General features: G+C 36.3%; 1 long non-coding RNA gene and 1 pseudogene across 1 annotated transcript; both read left to right on the top strand.

Moving 5' to 3' along the window:
* Positions 1-7,655: 7,655 nt before the first annotated feature.
* On the top strand, positions 7,656-8,742 carry LOC114535815 (annotated as a pseudogene).
* A 10,652-nt stretch (positions 8,743-19,394) lies between these two features.
* LOC114535835 lies at positions 19,395-20,572 on the top strand. Its single transcript, XR_003688364.1, has 4 exons — positions 19,395-19,435; positions 19,537-19,604; positions 19,729-19,788; positions 20,521-20,572. It is a non-coding gene; the product is annotated as an uncharacterized LOC114535835 (long non-coding RNA).
* The last annotated feature ends 323 nt before the right edge of the window (positions 20,573-20,895 follow it).

The following is a 20,895-nucleotide window of genomic DNA, read 5'->3' as shown; positions in this document are numbered from 1 at the left end:
AAGAAAATCAAGTACAGTCCAGTGGTAGAACCTTTGCAAATTCAGTTATCAAGTTTTTTCACTAGAACAGGCACATCAGCTAATACGGGACAACCTTTAGCAACGATGACTAGTATGAAGCGGGAAGTGATGTCAGCTAGGATACTGTTGAGGAAGAAGACAGTAATAGTTTTTTTAAAGACTGTACCGCCTTACCAGGGAAGTCTATCGAGAGTCACTTTTCATCCCGCCAAAGTGTAATTCACAAGCCAGTCACAGAGTGTAGAGCCAAATCCAATACAAGCAGTGTAAGCATAGACCAGGATCAAGCAGGAGAACAGGATGTATTAGCAACAGAACGGGGATCCTGCTCAATGGTCTCCGCCAATTCTGACATTGAATGTTTTATGTTTGAGAGTGACATTACTGAAAGGCCACTTATGTCTAACATCGATACATCGTCAGCAGCTACCTCTACGGCTACTCTCACAGTTGCCTCCATAGCTACGTCCACAGCTACTTTCGGAGCACCAAATCATCCAATTCAATCAAAATATCCAACGAGAAAGTTTGGAAATGAAACTTTCACACGAAAATTCAACACGGAATGGTACAAGAAATATCCATGGATAAGCTATGAAACTAAAGAAGACAAGTGTGTATGTTTTCCTTGCAGAGAGTTTGAAAAGGACCACTCGTTTGTGTTTAACAATTGGAAGAAGCCAGAGAAGCTATCTAAGCATGGAAAATCTCAGAAGCATATTACGTCAATGACCAAGTGGGCATTGGCTAAGGCCAACCACATGATGAACACATCCGTTCTAAAGCAAATGGACAAACACGCTAAAATCAACGATGCATTTAATCCACTGCGCGTAATGAAATATTTGTCACCTTTAGGGGTCGCGCTTTGCTCCCAGTATGCATTATTTTTTCTGAAACTTTGACAGTTTATTAAAAAGCTTTCCTACTTTTAGACAGCTAAATAATATCTCAATTTCAGCTTCACATTTTCGTGCACAAGCCCTCTCAATATCAGTGGAAAGGAACCACCCCCCCGGTAACATAATTTTGTTACTGAAAAACCAAACTTAGCCTAGGTGTACCAGATAAGTCTTAACTATCTCTAGGGACACAAAAATTTGCCAAATTCTGCAAAATATCCTGAAAAACGGAATTTTTACATTTGGGACATTTTTTTTGATACACCCTGTATATGTCCATTGCTATGCTCACCGCCTTAACCTCGCTCTTCAGGATACAATGACCAGTATTGAGCCAATTCGTAACGCTCTTGGAACAATGCAGAGTCTGTATAATTTTATGGAAGCAAGCCCAAAGCGCCACAGTATATTCCAGAATATCCAAGTAGAAGGACGAACATTCGGAACTAACCCTCAATTCCACGAGTGTGACCAGGTGGTCCTGTCGCTGGCAGGCTGTTGAGGCAGTGTTTGAGAAAATGCTGAGTATTATTAAAGTATTGCTTAGTTTGTCGTCGGATCGTGATGTGCAGACGTATACTGATAGCAATAATCTGCTTAATGCGATTTGCGATTTTAAATTTGTATTTGGTTTAGTGGTGCTCAGGGTAATCCTTTCCAATACTGATAGCCTTAGTAAATATCTGCAAGGGAAGAATGTTGATGTGATCACCGCTAAGGAGACTGCCGACGGTACAATGGAAGCACTGACTAAGTGCCGGAATGAAGAATCTTTCCAGATGGTATGGTCCAGAGCTAAGATCCTGTCGCAAACGATAAAAAGAGAAATTAATGGAACCACATTTTCCTTTAAAGATGCCACAGCACCAAGATGCAGACAGCCATCGCGTCAGTTAGAAGCTCTTGTTGGTGAACAATTCATCAGTGGTGGTTTCACTGGCTTATCATCACAACCAAGCGCCGAAAGCCATTACCGCGTCACAACGTATTACCCAACACTTGACAAAGTTCTCCTGGAGATGAAATCACGATTTCAGAGTGATGATCAAGACGTCCTATGCACCCTGGCTGAAGTTGTTTCAAAGACTAATACTCCAACCGAGAGTCTGGCGTTGGTTTCTTCTTTCTACAGTTTAGACATGGATATACTTACAGCTGAAAAAGAAATCTTCCAGAATTTTTTGAAGAAGAACCCAGCAGAGATAAGACATGCATCTTCTGTCATAAATTGATGTTTCAAAATGGGCTTCATGAAGTTTTACCAGTTTTCTATAAAGTGTGTTCAATTTTGATGACAATTCCAGCCACGTCATGCTCAGCCGAGAGATCGTTCAGCGACTTAAGCCGGTTTTCCACCAAGGATATTTTTCGCGCGAAGCGACTTTATTCCTTTGTATTTGAGCAATTTGTTCCAGATGGTTGCAGTTGAGAGCTCTGAAACAAAAGTAAAATGTCGATTCGCTCGAAAAATATCGCTAGTGGAAAACCGGCTTTACGCCGCATAAAGACCTACCTTCGCTCCACGATGCGCCAAGACCGATTGAGCAGCCTAGCACTTATTTGCATTGAACGTGCCTACACAAACAGAACACTTGAGAATGACATGGAAAACATTATTGATATTTTTGGCAAGAGGAAAAAGAAAAATTCGTATTTCTTTTGACAATTCACATTAGTCTATTTTTCACGAACTACGGATACTGCCTCTGGATAACATTTTCAGTTAATTTTTTGTTACTAAGTCTTTCTATATGAGATTTTAGTCAATATAAGCCCAATGATGTAGACAATGTGAACTTGTCGTTGGGGTCTATGACAACTCTACATACAGTCATATGTAGGTATATGACATGTTGAATTAACTTTTGAATGTATTATGTGTACACATGAATTAGTTTGTCGTGATCACGGGTATCAATAACGAAATAACAGTTGGGCAATTTTTGGGTTAGTCGGGCAAATTGCCGAACGCCCCCTTGAAAAATTTTGGCCGGTACGCCAATGATTGTTAGGTAGGTTTAGATTAAATTAAATAAGATTCAATTATGGCTAATGAACCAGGAACTTCAATTGAGGCAGATAAAAATTTGGCAGCAGAAGGGGATACATGTAGTTGGATAAAGAGTTTAAGGAATATCCCAGAATTTTCATACCAAAAGTTAGAGGAACATTTGGTACTGGATGCTAAGATAACATCTGACAACAAACCTGTCGAAGCATTTAAACATAAAAAAAGTGGCTACAGACTTTTTAAGGCTGGTTATCCAAGCAATTTGTGGTCAAGCCAAATGTGAAGATGGGAAATAAGGGTATTTACTTTCTTGTAAGATGTCATGTATTTGCTGAAATGCAGAAAAAACAATATATTGTGTATGTGCACCAGGATCAAAGTTCTGGGGATGTTGTTTTTGCAAAATGTTGCTGTCCTGCTGGTGTTGGAGGTCATTGTAAGCATGTAGCAGCTACTTTGTTCCAGCTTCTGGATTACATAGAACTAGGCCTGACTGACATACCAGATGATAAGACATGTACCCAAGAACTACAGACATGGCACATTCCAAAAAAATCTACTGCACAAGAAGCTGTATTGTTTGAAGACTTAGTATTCCCTCAGGACACTTATGAAAAGGACAAAAAGGGACGTAAACATGCTGCACCAGAAGGGAAAAGAGACAGTTACAGCTCAACATGTGAAAAAGTTTGTAAAGGAGATTTGGAGCGTCTTAAAGCTGGTTTAGAAGAAGCTAGAAGTACCTGTCATTTAATTGGAGTACTAAATGACACTGATTGTGAACCTTGTAAGTTTGATGTCAATGCATTACCATCCAGGCAAAGAATTGTTGAGGCAGAGAAAGTGGGCAATAAGCTAGAGAAGACATTTGTAAGGTCAAATATACTATCTAAATTAGATGGCAAATTAGATTACAGTCACATTCCAGAAAGTAACAATTGCAAAGAGTTTATCAGCACAAAATTGTTAGTTGACAAAGAGGGATGCCATGAAATTGAAAAGAACACACGTCAACAAAGCTAATGCAAGGAATGGTATGACAAAAGAAAATGTCGACAAACTGCATCGATGTTTGGTGTTGTCGTAAAGAGAAGGAAATCAATATATCCAAAGAGTATTGTAAACACAATCACCAAGCCAAATCAATCAAAGAATGCAAGTTGTTTGTGGGGGACTGAAAATGAGCAAAATGCCTTGCTGAAATGCCACCAGTATAAAGAAAGAAGCAAGCAACCAGTCAATATTTGTGCATCATGTGGAGTAGTGGTAAATCCGAAATGGCCATGGCTTGGAGCAAGTCCCGATGGGCTTATCTCTGATGAAAGAGAAGAGTCAATCTATGGGGCTGTGGAGGTGAAATGTCCTGCATCCAAATCTGGAATCAGTGTTTTAGAAGCTTGCAGTGACAAAGCCTTTTGTTTGGAGATAATTGTTGGCAAACCTTCTCTCAAAAAGAAGCACATCTACCTTTACCAATCACAAGGCATAATGGCCATTTTCAAGTTGAAGTTTTTAGATTTTGTTGTTTATACAGTGAGTGATGTTTATGTTGAGAGGATCTATTTTAATGAGAAGGAATGGGAACATAGTCAGCCTCAACTCACTGAATTTTATTTTGAATATTTAATGCACCTTGTGACTGCAAGTGATCAATAACTGAGTGACATAGCATAAGTAACATCTTATAATAGTGTTATACATGTTGTGATGCAATCCATGTTGCTCGGACAAATGTTAAATATAACATGTAATTTGTTCAATTCGTTTTTTTATGTATATACATGTACTGAAAATTACATACAAAATGTATGAACAGTATAAACAAGGTCATATATAGAATTGTCACAATAACAAATTACTCCTCATGTTTTTGTATCAATGGTCTGCAAAACAAAGTAAGATACGAGTATATCACCCATATCTTGTTTAAATCAGCGGCCATTGAGATTGGCAAAGCATGTTGAAGCAAACAAAAACTCTTTATTGTCTGAATAGCACGTTAGCAATCCTTCTGGTTTTTATTTCATCATGTTTTGAAAATTGCTTCTGCTCGCTAAGGAAAGGGGGTATATTTAGGGTAACACCCACTGGAAGATTATCTTCAATTTCAAACCCTCTGTCTGCTATTACTTCATCACCTGGTTGAAGTAGTTTTAAGATGCCACAGTCATTTGTCAGCTGCTTATCTGATGTATTGCCAGCATAAAGTTCTGAAAAAAAAGTTAAGTCTCCTCTAGGAGATATGCCAATCAAACCTTTACCAGTGTTGTGGTTCTTATAGGTCGAAAAGGTAGCACTTTGACTTCTTGGCTGTGAGGGCATTTCTATAAAGAGTTCTGTGCAATCGATAATCACCCTAGTGTAGGGATAATTCTCTTTGAAGCTGTTAGGCATGATTTCTCTGTTATAATTTTGTGAAGGCCAAATGGGAATGGATCTTACTCGTGTGTATAAAAAGTCCAGCCAGGTTATCCAAATTCTAGATACATGAGAGACAGACAAGTTAAATCTATTTGCTAAATCCCTTTCCAATAACCCCAACCGGAGTCTTGTAAGACACAAGAATAGCTCCTCCTCTGGTGACATCATCCTCTTTGGCCCACTTTTTTCCTGCATTACAGTTTGGTTTGAGCTGTTTGACAATGAGGTTGATCCAATATGCTGTAGCCTTTCACATGCTGGACACAGATAGCTATAGAAAGGTTTAAATGTACTATAATTGGAAAAGCCAGTGTAGAACTCAAATTCACTATCATTGTTTTTGAATCGATCTATTGAAAAATTACATTGCTGGACCTTTTCCTTCAGCTTTGAAACTTCTTTTTCATATTCTTGTCTTTTCTGCTCAAGAGTCTCAACTACATGTTCAAGTTCTGAAATTTTAATTCTTGAAGATGTTGCCTGTTCATTCACTATGGATTCATCCTCATGTGGCTCTTTTCTATTTAGACACTTAGATGTTGTTCTGGGCTTTGTTGGGGTAGGTATCAAAAGTTTTTCCACAACTGTTGGAACATTATGAAGACAAGTTTTCTTGCCACCAACAAAATGTTTAGAACAAACTCGATGGTATTTGTTAGCTGTAAAGCTTGCTCGCCCAATCCAATGTAACCACATTTTTCTCAGCTTCTGATCAGTTGGTATTTGATAAAATGATAGCTCAGGATTTTTTTTAGTATTGCTGTCACATGTGGGAATACAACAAGTTGTTCCACCGCCACCTTTTTGCTTTTTCTTAGAACATGTAGTTTGTAGGCCTGCTGCCAAATTTTTATCTGCCTCAATTGAAGTTCCTGGTTCATTAGCCATAATTTAATCTTATTTAATTTAATCTAAACCTACCTAACAATTTTGAAATTAACTATGTACAAATTTAATTTTTAGGACCTGCCTTAAGCTAAATATTTAAACCTACTTTTAATTTAGTAATATATATATTTATATTCTATTCCACAAAGTTGCCTGCAGCTTGTGAAAAAATTAAACAAGAATGCTATTAAATTTGAAAGGCTAAAGTTTTATATGTAATTTAAATAAGCCAAAACTATGCAAAATTTACAGTTTTACCTAAATTATAAATATAAATTTAATATATCTAAAATTAAGCACTAAAAACCAACTTGTTTACTTTGATACGAAATGAACCGAACACAACAAAGGAAGCAGAAATTATTAAACAGCAAAATTAACAGCAAAAGGCTTTCTTTCTTATGCTTTTTTGCAGCATAACAAAGCTGGGGCAGAAAAAAACCAGTTTAGGTTGTTTTGTTTTGCGCCAAAACATTTATAATGGTCTTTGAACGACTGCCTTTGGAGGCCATGCTTATTCGAAGCACGAACGACACGACAACCGAATTTTAGAGTTCCAAGAAGCGATCAAACCACAAAATAACGCCTGATCGCTGAGAAAATCGACATACAAATCGAGTAACAACCCACATGTGTTTGTAGTACAAAATGGCGAGGAGTCTGAAGTCTGCTAAGCGTACTCACCTTAAAGTGTAGATGAGAACCTTCATCTTGGAACCTATTTTCGAGGCCATTCTTCGCTCCTCGCCTGTTCAACAAGAATTTTCTTGCCTGTTATTGTTGCGATTTCGATATACTTAGTCCAAAATATACTCCAATGTATTACAAACATGTTAGTTTTATTTAAGTTATAATACTCTGGAAGGAATGTACTTTAAAAAAGCACTTTCTCTCACAAGCAAAATGGTCGCCTCGCAGCAGCCATTTCGCCTGCGAATGAAGCCTACCACTTTTCCCATGATGCTTTGCTAATACGAGAATTGCCTATTGGTCAAAGTTTTTTTTTGACGTGAAGGAGAATACTTGTGAGGAAGGAGTGGCATCTTTCTTAAGGAAAACTTTACCAAATTTCGTCCAGACATATTTATAGCGATTCTCCCGTTTATACTCTTTAACTGCCCATAACAAGTCTCTACCTTTCTGCGTCAGGCTTTCGTTGATATAAATACGAGATTCTTCAGGGAAACCAAGGTCAGCTTAGGTTTTCGTAAACAGGTTACGCCTCATTTTGTAAACTTTATCTCTGGTGTCTCTTCGGACAAATTTAACTATAATAGCTGGGATTTGACCTTGGCGAGAGGGTAAACGGTGACTAATTGAGATGTTGTCTTGCTTCAGTGCCAATGTGTGATGATCAGCGAGCTTAGCAATGTTTAAATATATATATGTTAAATATATATCAGTATCGAACATGTGGTCATTGGAGTAGGTCATGCTTTACAGAGCTCCGACCAAATCTTTTAAAATATGTGGTAATAACTGATAGATATAGCCTATATCTATCTAAAAGTCTCTTCTCCATTCGAAAATACGTCTACGAATATCGAAAATACGTTTACGCTTTGTGTAAATTTGAAAATACGAAAGAACGTTCTCTTAATTTCAAGATGGACGAGCATCAATCTCGAACAAGAAGCGGAAAGTCTCCTGATTTGAAAAAGCAAGTATACGATCTAATCTCAAAGGATAAAGCATTCCTTGAACTAATCGCTGATGCAGTATCTACAGGTATAGCTGAAAAACTGGCTGAAAAGTTAACCGGAGATGAAAATTTTGTGAAGAAAGTGTCAAGCTCAATTGCACATGAAATCACCGAAGACATTAGCCAAAACGTATATCACAGCCTTTCGTTCGATATTAACAGCGCCAACGAGAAAATCAAGGAATTACAATCGTCGGAAAAGAAATTGATTGATCAGTATGAGAAATTAGAGGATAATCTTGATAATCTACAACAGTACAGCCGAAGGAACTGTCTACTTATTCATGGCATTCCCGAAAAGCAAGCTGAGAATACAGACAGCGAAGTGCTGAATATATTTAATAATAAACTACATGTCAATATCACAGCCGTAGACCTAGATAGATCTCACCGATTAGGAAAGAAACGGCCATCCAGTACACGCCCAAGACCAATTACGTCAAATTTACGAGATATAACAGGAGGGCAGATGTCTTTAGTGCTAAAAAGAATCTTAAAGCGACGGGAATCACTATTTCTGAAAGCCTAACCAAGAAAAGATACGACCTCTTAATAGCCGCACAAAATCATCCAAGCATTAAATCTACATGGACGTTGGATGGCAGGATAATTTGCCTATCAACTGAAAACAAGAAACTCGTAATGGAAACGAAGAAAGATATTCAACAACTCTAAATTACAGGTTAGCCTCAGTATTTACCTAAATCAGTGCCCAATCATATATTAACCAACAGTTTATTGGTGTCTCAGCTTAGTACACTAAATTGTGGTAAACAAATACTTCTGTGTGCGATTTAGTATTGTGAGTATTTATTGATTATACTTGTAAATTACAGTTTATATATACTATAATACGTAGATCCTTATATATATTTTTCTTTAGTACTTCTCTTTATTTTTCCGCGTATGATAGAGTTACCATTTCATAACTTGGATGATGATGAATTTATGCTTGTGCTATCTGAAACTAACCACAAATCTTGTTTTGAGATTGATCTTTTAAATGAATTCAGTTTTAATCCATTTTCTTTAAACAACACAGTGACTGATATTAGTGATTTAGATCCTGATAGACACTTCTATGGCCAATACACAAACCAGGCTTGCAAGTATTATTTGGAGGACGACTTTATCTCTAAGTACACTCAATTTAAGAACGACAACTATTTTTCCCTTATTCATCTTAATGCAAGAAGCTTATCTAAAAATTTTGATAATATTTTTAATTATTTAAGTCTTTTAAATTATGAGTTTTCTGTAATGGGTATTACTGAAACCTGGCTATCTGATTTGAATTCCAACCAATATAATATGTCAAATTATGAATTTATATCATGTTCTCGTGACCAACGCCAAGGCGGTGGTATTGGTCTTTATGTAAATCAAAAACATGATTTTACATACAGAAACGATTTAGGCATTAATGATGACGATATCTGTCAGTCGCGCTTCATTGAACTAACACTAGCGAATAAAACTATTGTTATAGGAATAATATACAGACCACCAAATGGTAATTTAAACAAATTTTTAGAGTATATAAACAGAGAACTTGATTTGCTTGACAAAGCAAATAGAACAATCTACCTCATGGGAGACTTTAATATTAATTTGTTAAATGCAGAAACTAATACCTTTTCTGCTGATTTCATTCAAACTTTAACATCGTACTCTTTTATGCCCACAATCACCAAACCAACAAGAATTACACACCATACTGCTACATTAATAGATAACATATTTACTAATGATTATCAACATGAACATTTCTCTGGTTTATTACTCTCTGACATAACTGACCATCTACCAGTATTCCTTATAATTGAATTGTATACTCAAAAGCAGGAACGTGAGAAAACCATGTACAGACAAATAAATGACACAAACTTAAATAATTTCAATGAAGCCGTGTCTTCGACCGATTGGACATCAGTATTCAACTTAATAGATCCTAACTTAAGCTATAACTTATTTTCCAACAAATTTTTACAGTTATACAATAACCATTTCCCTTTAAAATATCATACAACAAAATCGCATAAACCAAGGAAACCTTGGATTACCACGGGACTAGTAAAATCAATTAAAACTAAACATAAATTATTTGCCAAGTATTTAAGAAATAAAACTGATGCACATCATCGGAAATACAAAACTTACCGGAATAAATTGAACAATCTTATCAAACTTTCGAAGAAGATATTTTATTCAAAAAAACTTGAAAACGTGAAGTGTGATTTGAAACAAACTTGGAAAATTCTTAAAGATTTAACCAACACTACAAAACAGAAGTCCAAATACCCAAAAACGTTTAAACATAATGACGACGTCATATCTGATCCTACATTAATTGCTCAAACTTTTAATGACTTCTTTACAAATATAGTTCCTACTCTTGCCTCAAGTATTTTGGACCCTGGTTTGGACCCTACTTGCTACCTCACTGGCAACTATGGCCAATCTATGTTTTTTTCACCAACCGACATTACTGAAATAAATTGTCTGTTAAATAACATAAATATAAGTAAATCACCTGGTCCTGATGGACTACACCCCAAAGTGATAAAAAATGTAACTCAAATTATTTCTCCTATCCTTGTACACATTTTCAATCGTTCTATGGAAACAGGTGTTATTCCTGAGGCTCTTAAAATTGCAAAAATAACCCCTATCTATAAAGCTGACGATCCTATGGAATTTTCAAACTATCGCCCCATATCAATATTGCCCATCTTGTCAAAAATTTTAGAAAAAATTATTTTAAAACGGTTAATTGATTATCTAAATGAACATAATATCTTAAACCAGTCGCAATTTGGCTTTAGAAAACACCACTCAACAACATTGGCTCTTGTGGATCTTGTTGATAGAATTTCTAACTCTATCGACAAGAAAGAGTGTAGTATTGGACTATTTGTAGATTTATCCAAGGCATTTGACACAATTGATCATAACATTCTATTAATGAAGTTATCCCACTACGGCATTCGTGGTTTACCACTAACATGGTTTACTAATTACCTGGCAAATAGGAAACAATATGTCAATATCAACGGTATATGTTCAGGTATGAATGTCATTCAGTGTGGTGTTCCACAAGGATCAATATTAGGACCAACCTTATTCCTTATCTATATTAATGATATTCTCAATAGCTCAATGCTGCTCAAGTTCATATTATTTGCAGATGATACTAACATTATCTATTCAGAAAAATCTTTAACTTATTTGGTGGAGAATATGAACTCTGAATTACAGAAAGTATCGATGTGGTTTAAATCGAACAAACTTTTATTAAATCCCAAAAAAACTAAATTTATCTTATTTACTTCTAAAAATAAAAACGTTTCTGCGGCTAACGTTAAAATTTACATTGATGGGATACAAATTGATCAAATCATTGATCAGAAATTTCTTGGAGTTATTATTAACTCTCGACTGGATTGGAAAAGTCATATCAATCATGTATGTAATAAAATGTCTAGAGCTATTGGAGTCATAAACAAAATTAAGCATTTAATCGATGCACAAGCCAGAAGAACGTTATATTGCTCACTTGTATTGCCTTACATCAATTATTGTAATGTGGTCTGGGCCAACACTTACCATTCTAAGTTGGATAAAGTGTTTAAGCTACAGAAGCGTATTGTCAGAATTATTGCTAATGTCGGTTACTTGAGTCATACACAATCACTGTTTTCGAAGTATAAAATTCTTACAGTTTTCCAATTGAATCAATTACAGATGGGTGTTCTAATATTTAAATGCATGAAACTAAAATCTTCACTTCCTGAATTATTTCGAAACTGCTTTATCTTAAATAGTGATGTTCATTCCTATAACACCAGAAGTGCTCGCAAGATACACATCATCCAAGCAAGAGCTAACACTAGAAAATTTTCATTTCGTTATAACGGCCCATTTTTATGGAATTCATTACCAATATATCTTACCGAACTTAATTCATTATCCTCATTTATAAATAAGTTTAGATATTACTTAAAAAATTCATCAGTATGAATTTGTTTTGTTGTCCTTGTGTTGCTTTTTATGCATACATTTAATTGTTATCTTCTTTATCTACGCATTAGTAATTATAATTGTATTTAAATAGTATGTGGAGGGTTTCGTGATATTATTACAATCATGATCGAAACTCTTCAGCAACGTTTGTTTATTAATATTATCTTTTCAAGCATGCAGATTTTCCTATTGTAGTTCTGCAATTCTACTCTGGTTCCTTTTTTCAAAAATACCTCATTACTCATTTGGTGACCATTCTTGACAAGCTCTTTTTTGGAGTTTAATAATGGTCTACCTCTACACCTACAATAACCTCATTAATGTAGATATAATAAATAATAATTCAAATATAACCTAATATTATTAATATGTATATACAAGCTGAATGTAGAATGTGGGAAATAAAATGTTGTTGTTGTTGTTAAAATAATTTCGTTCGTATTTTCGCCCTCAGAGACAGGAATACCGTGAATTTCTAGCATATCTCTTTCTAGCATATCTCTAGCATAGCATATTTCTAGCATATCTATTGGGATATTTGGGATAAAGCAATCTTTAGGTTTTCTAATTTATCTTCAGATGCATCAGCTTTCTGTTGTAAGCTCTTCATTTGATCAGTTAACTGAGCGTTACGTGTGCGTAGGTCGTTGTTTTCAGCGCAAAGCTCATTCACTAATGTAGCTAAGGGATCAAATTTAGAACTTAAAAAGTCCTGACTTTGTTTTATTTCATCCAAGTCGCTTTTTGTAAATTTCGAGAATTTTAAGAATATGTTATTCAGATAATCGGACTGTTTGTTCAGGCGACTATCTAGGAGTGCTTCGAGACAGAATTTCTTACATTTGAAAAGAGGAATCACTTGAACATTACAAACCTCTCAAAAAGGTGTGTCATTATGTACTATTTACCAAAGTATAGTGAAGTTCCACAGAATAGAGGCTGAGAAAATCGCGATTGTTTAACAGTAGTCTTTTCGCGTTTTTAATGTATTAATAATGCGCAGGCTTGTCTTAATATATTGCAATTTTCTCAGCCGCTATTTTTATTTTATATTTTGACATAGGTAATTGGAACCATATTGTAGTTCTTATATAGTTATAAGTTAATTTGTAACAATTGTCTGAATTAAACAAACTAGAGAAAAAATAGAACGTTATGTGTATGTGGGCTAAAGGGGAACATAATGAGTAATTTGTTGAATAGTTAATTGCGAATTGAGGGGCGTAGAAAAAAATAAAAATAACCAGGGTAGTTCGGAATTTGTTGGACAACTGCCAACCATGTGATGTGTTTGAAATAAAATTTTTAAAAAGGGTTTTGTTTGTGTATGATGGAGTTCTTCAAGAAACTATGTAGTTGCGTTTGTAGTAATAGGTTGTGTAGCGTTATTGGTGGTGTTACCTCAAGGTAATGTAAGGAGGTAGGTAGAAAAGTAAAACAGAAGACAAGAAAGGCAAGCGTGCGAATCAGTATCCCCGTACGCGGCGTTTCATCCTTTTGCGGACTTGTCAGCGGGGAGCAGGGTTGGCTTTGTGTAGAAGAACCATGAAGATAAGAAGTGAGTAAAAGTGGTGTGTATTTATAGGAGAATCATAAAGGATCAAGACTGCGTGAAAGTGTATTCGTAAGGGGTAAAATAGAAAATTTAAACTGTGTGTCTTACCAAAGTTGTTGTTGTACTTCGATAGACCAACGCGATGACCATCTTAATGATTAAAGTTGTAAGACCGTGTGGAATTTTATCAAAATTCGTGTAAGAAATTGCTTGACAGCAGAGCTTGTATCCGTTCAAGAAGCTTGATCGAAAAGGGGTCAGGTATTACACTTGTGTGCATAAAATGCGTTAGTATGTTACGTCACTAGGGTCAGGTGTCAAAGTCTGTGTGGGAGATAGTGGGGTTTACATGTCAATTATGGTTGTGTGTGGACATCGAGGTTTAATTGTGTTTTGTTCGTATGGTGTACTTCATGTACTATGGTTCGTTATTATTGTTCAAGTTACATTTTATTATATCACCTTAGTCATGAGTTAATACTTATTTTGTATTTTAACATAGGTAATTGGAACCATATTGTAGTTCTTATATAGTTATAGGTTAATTTGTAACAATTATCTGAATTAAACCAGCTAGAGATCGAAAAAGGTTAGGTCGTTATATGTGTGGGCAAAAGGGGAACATAATAAGTAATTTGTTGAATAGTTAATTGCGAAGTAAGATGCGTTAGTATGTTAGGTCACTGGGTTAGGTGTCAAAGTCATTGTTGGGGATAGTGGAGGTTTACGTGTCAATAAACAAGGGGGACTGTTTTCTGGTTCATTGTATGAGATTGATTCAATTGTTACAACTAGAACTAAACAATATGGCGAGCTTGTTGGCGCTCTATCCGTTCCCTATAAGGGGTATCACAATGTTTATTTTATATTTTGACATAGGTAATTGGAACCAAATTGTAGTTCTTATATAGTTATAGGTTAATTTGTAACAATTGTCTGAATTAAACCAGCGTTAGGACGTTAAGGTTAGGACGTTCTGTATATGTGGGCAAAAGGGGAACAAAATAAGTGATTTGTTGATTAGTTAATTGCGAATTAAGGCGTGTAGAAATAAAAATAACCAGATCGGGTTGATGGAATGTTGTTGGACAACCGCCAACAATGTGGTGTGTTTGAAATGAAATTTTTGTAAAAGGGTTTTGTTTGTGTATGATGGAGTTCCTGAAGAACCTATGTCGTTATGTGTGTAGTAATAAGTTGTGTAGTGTTGTTGGTGCTGTTCAAATCAAAGTTATGTGAGGAAGTAGGTAAAAAGGTAAGACAGAAGACAAGACAGTCAAGCGTGCGAATCAGTATCCCTGTACGCGGCGTTTCATCCTTTTGCAGACTCGTCAGCGGGGAGCAGGGTTGGCTTTGTGTAAAAGAAACATGAAGATAAGAAGTGTGTAAAAGTGGTGTGTGTTTATAGGAGAATCATAAAGAATCAAACCTGCGTGAAAGTGTATTCGTAAAAGGTAAAATAATAAAATTATAAAATTACACTGTGTGTCTTACCAAAGTTGTTGTTGAACTTGGATAAACCAACGCGATGAGCCATCTTAAGGTTGTTGTGAAAGCGAGTAGAATATTACAGGAATCGGCTTAAAAATGCTTAACAGCAGAGCTTGTATTCGTTCAAGAAGCTTGATCCAAAAGAGGTCAGGGATTACACATTTGTGCATAAAATGCGTTGGTATGTTACGTCACTGGGATCAGGTGTCAAAGTCTGTGTTGAAGATAGTGGAGGTTTATGTGTCAATAAACAAGTGGGACTGTTTTCTGGTTCATTGTATGAGATTGATTCACTTGTTACAACTAGAACTAAACAATATGGCGAGCTTGGTGGCGCTCTATCCGTTCCCTATAGGGGTATCACAATGTTTATTTTGTATTTTAACATAGGTAATTGGAACCATATTGTAGTTCTTATATAGTTATAGGTTAATTTGTAACAATTATCTGAATTAAACCAGCTAGAGATCGAAAAAGGTTAGGTCATTATATGTGTGGGCAAAAGGGGAACATAATAAGTAATTTGTTGAATAGTTAATTGCGAAGTAAGATGCGTTAGTATGTTAGGTCACTGGGGTCAGGTGTCAAAGTCATTGTTGGGGATAGTGGAGGTTTACGTGTCAATAAACAAGGGGGACTGTTTTCTGGTTCATTGTATGAGATTGATTCAATTGTTACAACTATAACTAAACAATATGGCGAGCTTGTTGGCGCTCTATCCGTTCCCTATAAGGGGTATCACAATGTTTATTTTATATTTTGACATAGGTAATTGGAACCAAATTGTAGTTCTTATATAGTTATAGGTTAATTTGTAACAATTGTCTGAATTAAACCAGCGTTAGGACGTTAAGGTTAGGACGTTATGTATATGTGGGCAAAAGGGAACAAAATAAGTGATTTGTTGATTAGTTAATTGCGAATTAAGGCGTGTAGAAATAAAAATAACCAGATCGGGTTGATGGAATGTTGTTGGACAACCGCCAACAATGTGGTGTGTTTGAAATGAAATTTTTGTAAAAGGGTTTTGTTTGTGTATGATGGAGTTCCGGAAGAACCTATGTCGTTATGTGTGTAGTAATAAGTTGTGTAGTGTTGTTGGTGCTGTTCAAATCAAAGTTATGTGAGGAAGTAGGTAAAAAGGTAAGACAGAAGACAAGACAGTCAAGCGTGCGAATCAGTATCCCCGTACGCGGCGTTTCATCCTTTTGCGGACTCGTCAGCGGGAGCAGGGTTGGCTTTGTGTAAAAGAAACATGAAGATAAGAAGTGTGTAAAAGTGGTGTGTGTTTATAAGGGAATCATAAAGAATCAAACCTGCGTGAAAGTGTATTCGTAAAAGGTAAAATAATAAAATTACACTGTGTGTCTTACCAAAGTTGTTGTTGAACTTGGATAAACCAACGCGATGAGCCATCTTAAGGTTGTTGTGAAAGTGAGTAGAATATTACAGGAATCGGCTTAAAAATGCTTAACAGCAGAGCTTGTATTCGTTCAAGAAGCTTGATCCAAAAGAGGTCAGGGATTACACATTTGTGCATAAAATGCGTTGGTATGTTACGTCACTGGGATCAGGTGTCAAAGTCTGTGTTGAAGATAGTGGAGGTTTATGTGTCAATAAACAAGTGGGACTGTTTTCTGGTTCATTGTATGAGATTGATTCACTTGTTACAACTAGAACTAAACAATATGGCGAGCTTGGTGGCGCTCTATCCGTTCCCTATAGGGGTATCACAATGTTTATTTTGTATTTTAACATAGGTAATTGGAACCATATTGTAGTTCTTATATAGTTATAGGTTAATTTGTAACAATTATCTGAATTAAACCAGCTAGAGATCGAAAAAGGTTAGGTCGTTATATGTGTGGGCAAAAGGGGAACATAATAAGTAATTTGTTGAATAGTTAATTGCGAAGTAAGATGCGTTAGTATGTTAGGTCACTGGGGTCAGGTGTCAAAGTCATTGTTGGGGATAGTGGAGGTTTACGTGTCAATAAACAAGGGGGACTGTTTTCTGGTTCATTGTATGAGATTGATTCAATTGTTTATTTTATATTTTGACATAGGTAATTGGAACCATATTGTAGTTCTTATATAGTTATAAGTTAATTTGTAACAATTGTCTGAATTAAACAAACTAGAGAAAAATAGACGTTATGTGTATGTGGGCTAAAGGGGAACATAATGAGTAATTTGTTGAATAGTTAATTGCGAATTGAGGGGCGTAGAAAAAAATAAAAATAACCAGGGTAGTTTGGAATTTGTTGGACAACTGCCAACCATGTGGTGTGTTTGAAATAAAATTTTTAAAAAGGGTTTTGTTTTTGTATGATGGAGTTCTTCAAGAAACTATGTAGTTGCGTTTGTAGTAATAGGTTGTGTAGCGTTATTGGTGGTGTTAACTCAAGGTAATGTAAGGAGGTAGGTAGAAAAGTAAAACAGAAGACAAGAAAGGCAAGCGTGCGAATCAGTATCCCCGTACACGGCGTTTCATCCTTTTGCCGACTCGTCAGCGGGAGCAGGGTTGGCTTTGTGTAGAAGAACCATGAAGATAAGAAGTGAGTAAAAGTGGTGTGTGTTTATAGGAGAATCATAAAGGATCAAGACTGCGTGAAAGTGTATTCGTAAGGGGTAAAATAGAAAATTTAAACTGTGTGTCTTACCAAAGTTGTTGTTGTACTTCGATAGACCAACGCGATGAGCCATCTTAATGATTAAAGTTGTAAGACCGTGTGGAATTTTATCAAAATTCGTGTAAGAAATTGCTTGACAGCAGAGTATCCGTTCAAGAAGCTTGATCGAAAAGGGGTCAGGTATTACATGTGTGTGCATAAGATGCGTTAGTGTTACGTCACTAGGGTCAGGTGTCAAAGTCTGTGTGGGAGATAGTGGGGTTTACGTGTCAATTATGGTTGTGTGTGGACATCGAGGTTTAATTGTGTTTTGTTCGTATGGTGTACTTCATGTAGTATGGTTCGTTATTATTGTTCAAGTTACATTTTATTATATCACCGTAGTCATGAGTTAATACAAGTATGGTCGACTTGTTTTGGACTTTGGTGAGGAATTACAATGCAATATCGTCATCTGTGGGTAGTAAAATATCCCGGGTCCTAAAAACTTACGTGGGTGATGTTCGGCGATGTGTCGACCGTGGGGGTTTCGGTCGTGACTAGGGTGATCAATAAGCTAGTCAAGGTTTTTAATTATAAAGGTTCGTATGTATTTAGAATTTTATAATCAGTTTGTAAACCGTGCATATAATTGTGAGTGTAAGGTTGTAGGTATATAGATATCAATGGTTACTGTATATATACAACATATGAACTGTACATTATATTACAAAAGGATTGTTGGACCTGACCATGTTTCCCGTGACCATGTTCATGTGGTATGATTTGAAGTGTATTTAATCCGTGTGGTTGAACATTTAGGTTCTGTTTGGGCATCTGGTCACATTTATGGCTTAATTCTGCTAAGGACAAGTATTTTTGTAAAAAAATTTCTATTCTATACTTATGTCAGCAGGATGCCCAGGATGCCAGATTTGATGTGACTGGTTAAGGTCATGTAGTTTTCACAGGAGAGTGCCACAGGGTTTGCTTGTCATGTGTTGGTTCTTGCATGTTCTCACTTATAACCCAGTGTGTCCCAGTAAGTTCTTTGGTTTGTTATGTCCACTCTGGTGTTTTCAAGGTGGTATTCAGACACAATGTTAATTGGGAGTGGTATCTCTGTTAGTGGTATCTATTTTTATATCTCTGTGTTCATGGTGGTGTGGAGGTTTCTGGCTGTTTAGGTTAGGTTTGGGGTTGATGGGAGGCTTGGGGATTTGGGTTATCGGATGTTATTATGTTTGGTTAGTGTTGTGTCTGGTATTAAGTTTTGCTGTGATAAGTGTGTCTCTCAGGTTAGTATTACGTTGGTAGGCTACAATTGGAGGTTCTTGCCATAGACTCCTCAGTGTGGGGTCATTCTCCAATATGTTCCAGTGTTTACGTAGGATGTTTGCAATGTATTTTGTGTTTGTGTTGTATGGAATGGAGAAAATTGGGCGGCTTGTGTTTTTTTGGTTTTGTTTCCTATTGAGTAGGTCTGTTTGAGTGTATTGTAGGGCTTTGTTGAAGTTAGTGGTGATGGTGTCATGGTCATATCCGCGATGGATCAGTGCAATGAGGAGGTGGTTTAGTCGTTGTTGTAATTTGTTGTTGTCTGTAATAATGCGTCTGTATCGTAGTGCCTGACTGTAGATGACTGCATTCTTGCATGTGGTGGGGTGAAATGAGCGTTTGTGTAGTAGAAGGGTTTTGTCAGTTGGTTTAATGTACAGGTCTGATTCCAGTTTGTTGTTTTTGTTTTTGTAGATAGTTGTGTCGAGGAAGTTGACACATTCCTCAGAAAAGGAGAAGTCAAATTTAATGGTAGGATGGAAATTGTTGATATATTTAAGGAATTTTTCCAGTTTGTGAGTGCTGTGTCCAGATTGCAAACATGTCATCTATAAATCTTATCCATTCAATAGGTATAAGATTTTCAGGAGCTTGTTGGAGGAGCTCCTGTTCAAGTGCTGCCATGAATATGTTTGCATAGGTAGGTGCCATTGGTGATCCCATAGCAGTGCCGTGAATTTGTAGGAAGTGTTCGTTGTTAAAAGCAAAGGCGTTCTTCTTAAGTACAAGGGATAGGATGTCATGAACTAGTTTCTCCATTTCAGGGGTAATTGTGTTGATTTCTTTCAACATGTCTACACAGGCTTGGATGCCTTGATCATTAGGTATGTTGGTATAGAGACTTCTTACGTCAATAGTAATAAGTATGAACTTGTCTAGTAGTGTGTTATTCTGAGCAAATATCCGGCATAGAAAGTCTGTAGTGTCCTGGACATATGATGGTATGTGTTGTAGGAGTGGTTTGAGTAGATGGTCAGCATATTGAGAAAGCTTGACTGTTGGTCCACCACAACCGGAGATGATAGGTCGACCTGGAATGTTAGTTTTGTGTATTTTGGGTAAAAGGTAAAGTTGTGGTGTCCTGGCTTGATTGTCAGTTGTGAGATATTTAAATGTTGTGTTGTCAATGGCCTTAGATTTGTGGAGTTTGTGTGCTAGGGTTTTGGTTTCAGTTAAAATTTCAGGGGTCGGGTCATGTGTTAGTTTCTGGTAGTGTTTCTCATTATACAGTTGTCTATATGCCTCAGTAAGATAATCTTCCATTGGCCATATCACAATGGCTCCTCCTTTGTCTGCTGGTTTGATTATTATATCATCATCCTTTTTCAGATCATGGATGGTTTTGAGGCTTTGTGAGGATATGTTGGTTTTTGTAGTTTGTTTTTGTGTTCCAAATTCAGTTTTGAGATCGTAGAGTACATTTGATATGTATTCTAACAGGTTGCTGTTGTTGGGGTTTGGTGCTGTGAAGTTACTGGGTAGTTTAAATGGATGTTTCCTAGTGTCCTTTCTGTTTCTGAAGAAGTATTTATTGTACATGCTTTTTTATATTTCAGAAAAGAGTCATATATGGTCTTGTATGGTGTGTGTTTGGGTGTCGGGACAAAGGTAAGACCTTTCGACAGGGTTTTTTGTGCTTCATGTGAGATGGGTTTGTTAGAGAGGTTGACAATAGTATTGTGTTGGGAGTTGTATTTGAGTTTTTTATGTAGTTTATTTTTGCTTTTGTGTCTGTTGTTATTTGTGTTCCGTTGTGTTTTTAAATATTTAAGGATGTTTCGTTTGTTGTAATTGTTTGTAGCGGTGTTGAGTTTTAGTTGGTTTTTTGTTATTTGTGATGTGTGGGTTTGTTGCGTCTTAGAAAATCCAGGATTTGTTGTTGCGTGTTGTAGTTCAAGTGAGATGGAATGTTTATGTGAGGTGCTGGTTGT

The sequence above is a fragment of the Dendronephthya gigantea genome, unplaced genomic scaffold, assembly GCF_004324835.1.
Source record: "Dendronephthya gigantea isolate DGI-Jeju-01 unplaced genomic scaffold, DenGig_1.0 000126F, whole genome shotgun sequence".
In the NCBI taxonomy this organism is placed as follows: domain Eukaryota; kingdom Metazoa; phylum Cnidaria; class Anthozoa; order Malacalcyonacea; family Nephtheidae; genus Dendronephthya; species Dendronephthya gigantea.
Note: the sequence above shows the minus strand (reverse complement) of the source record. Positions and strands in the feature narration are given on the sequence as shown.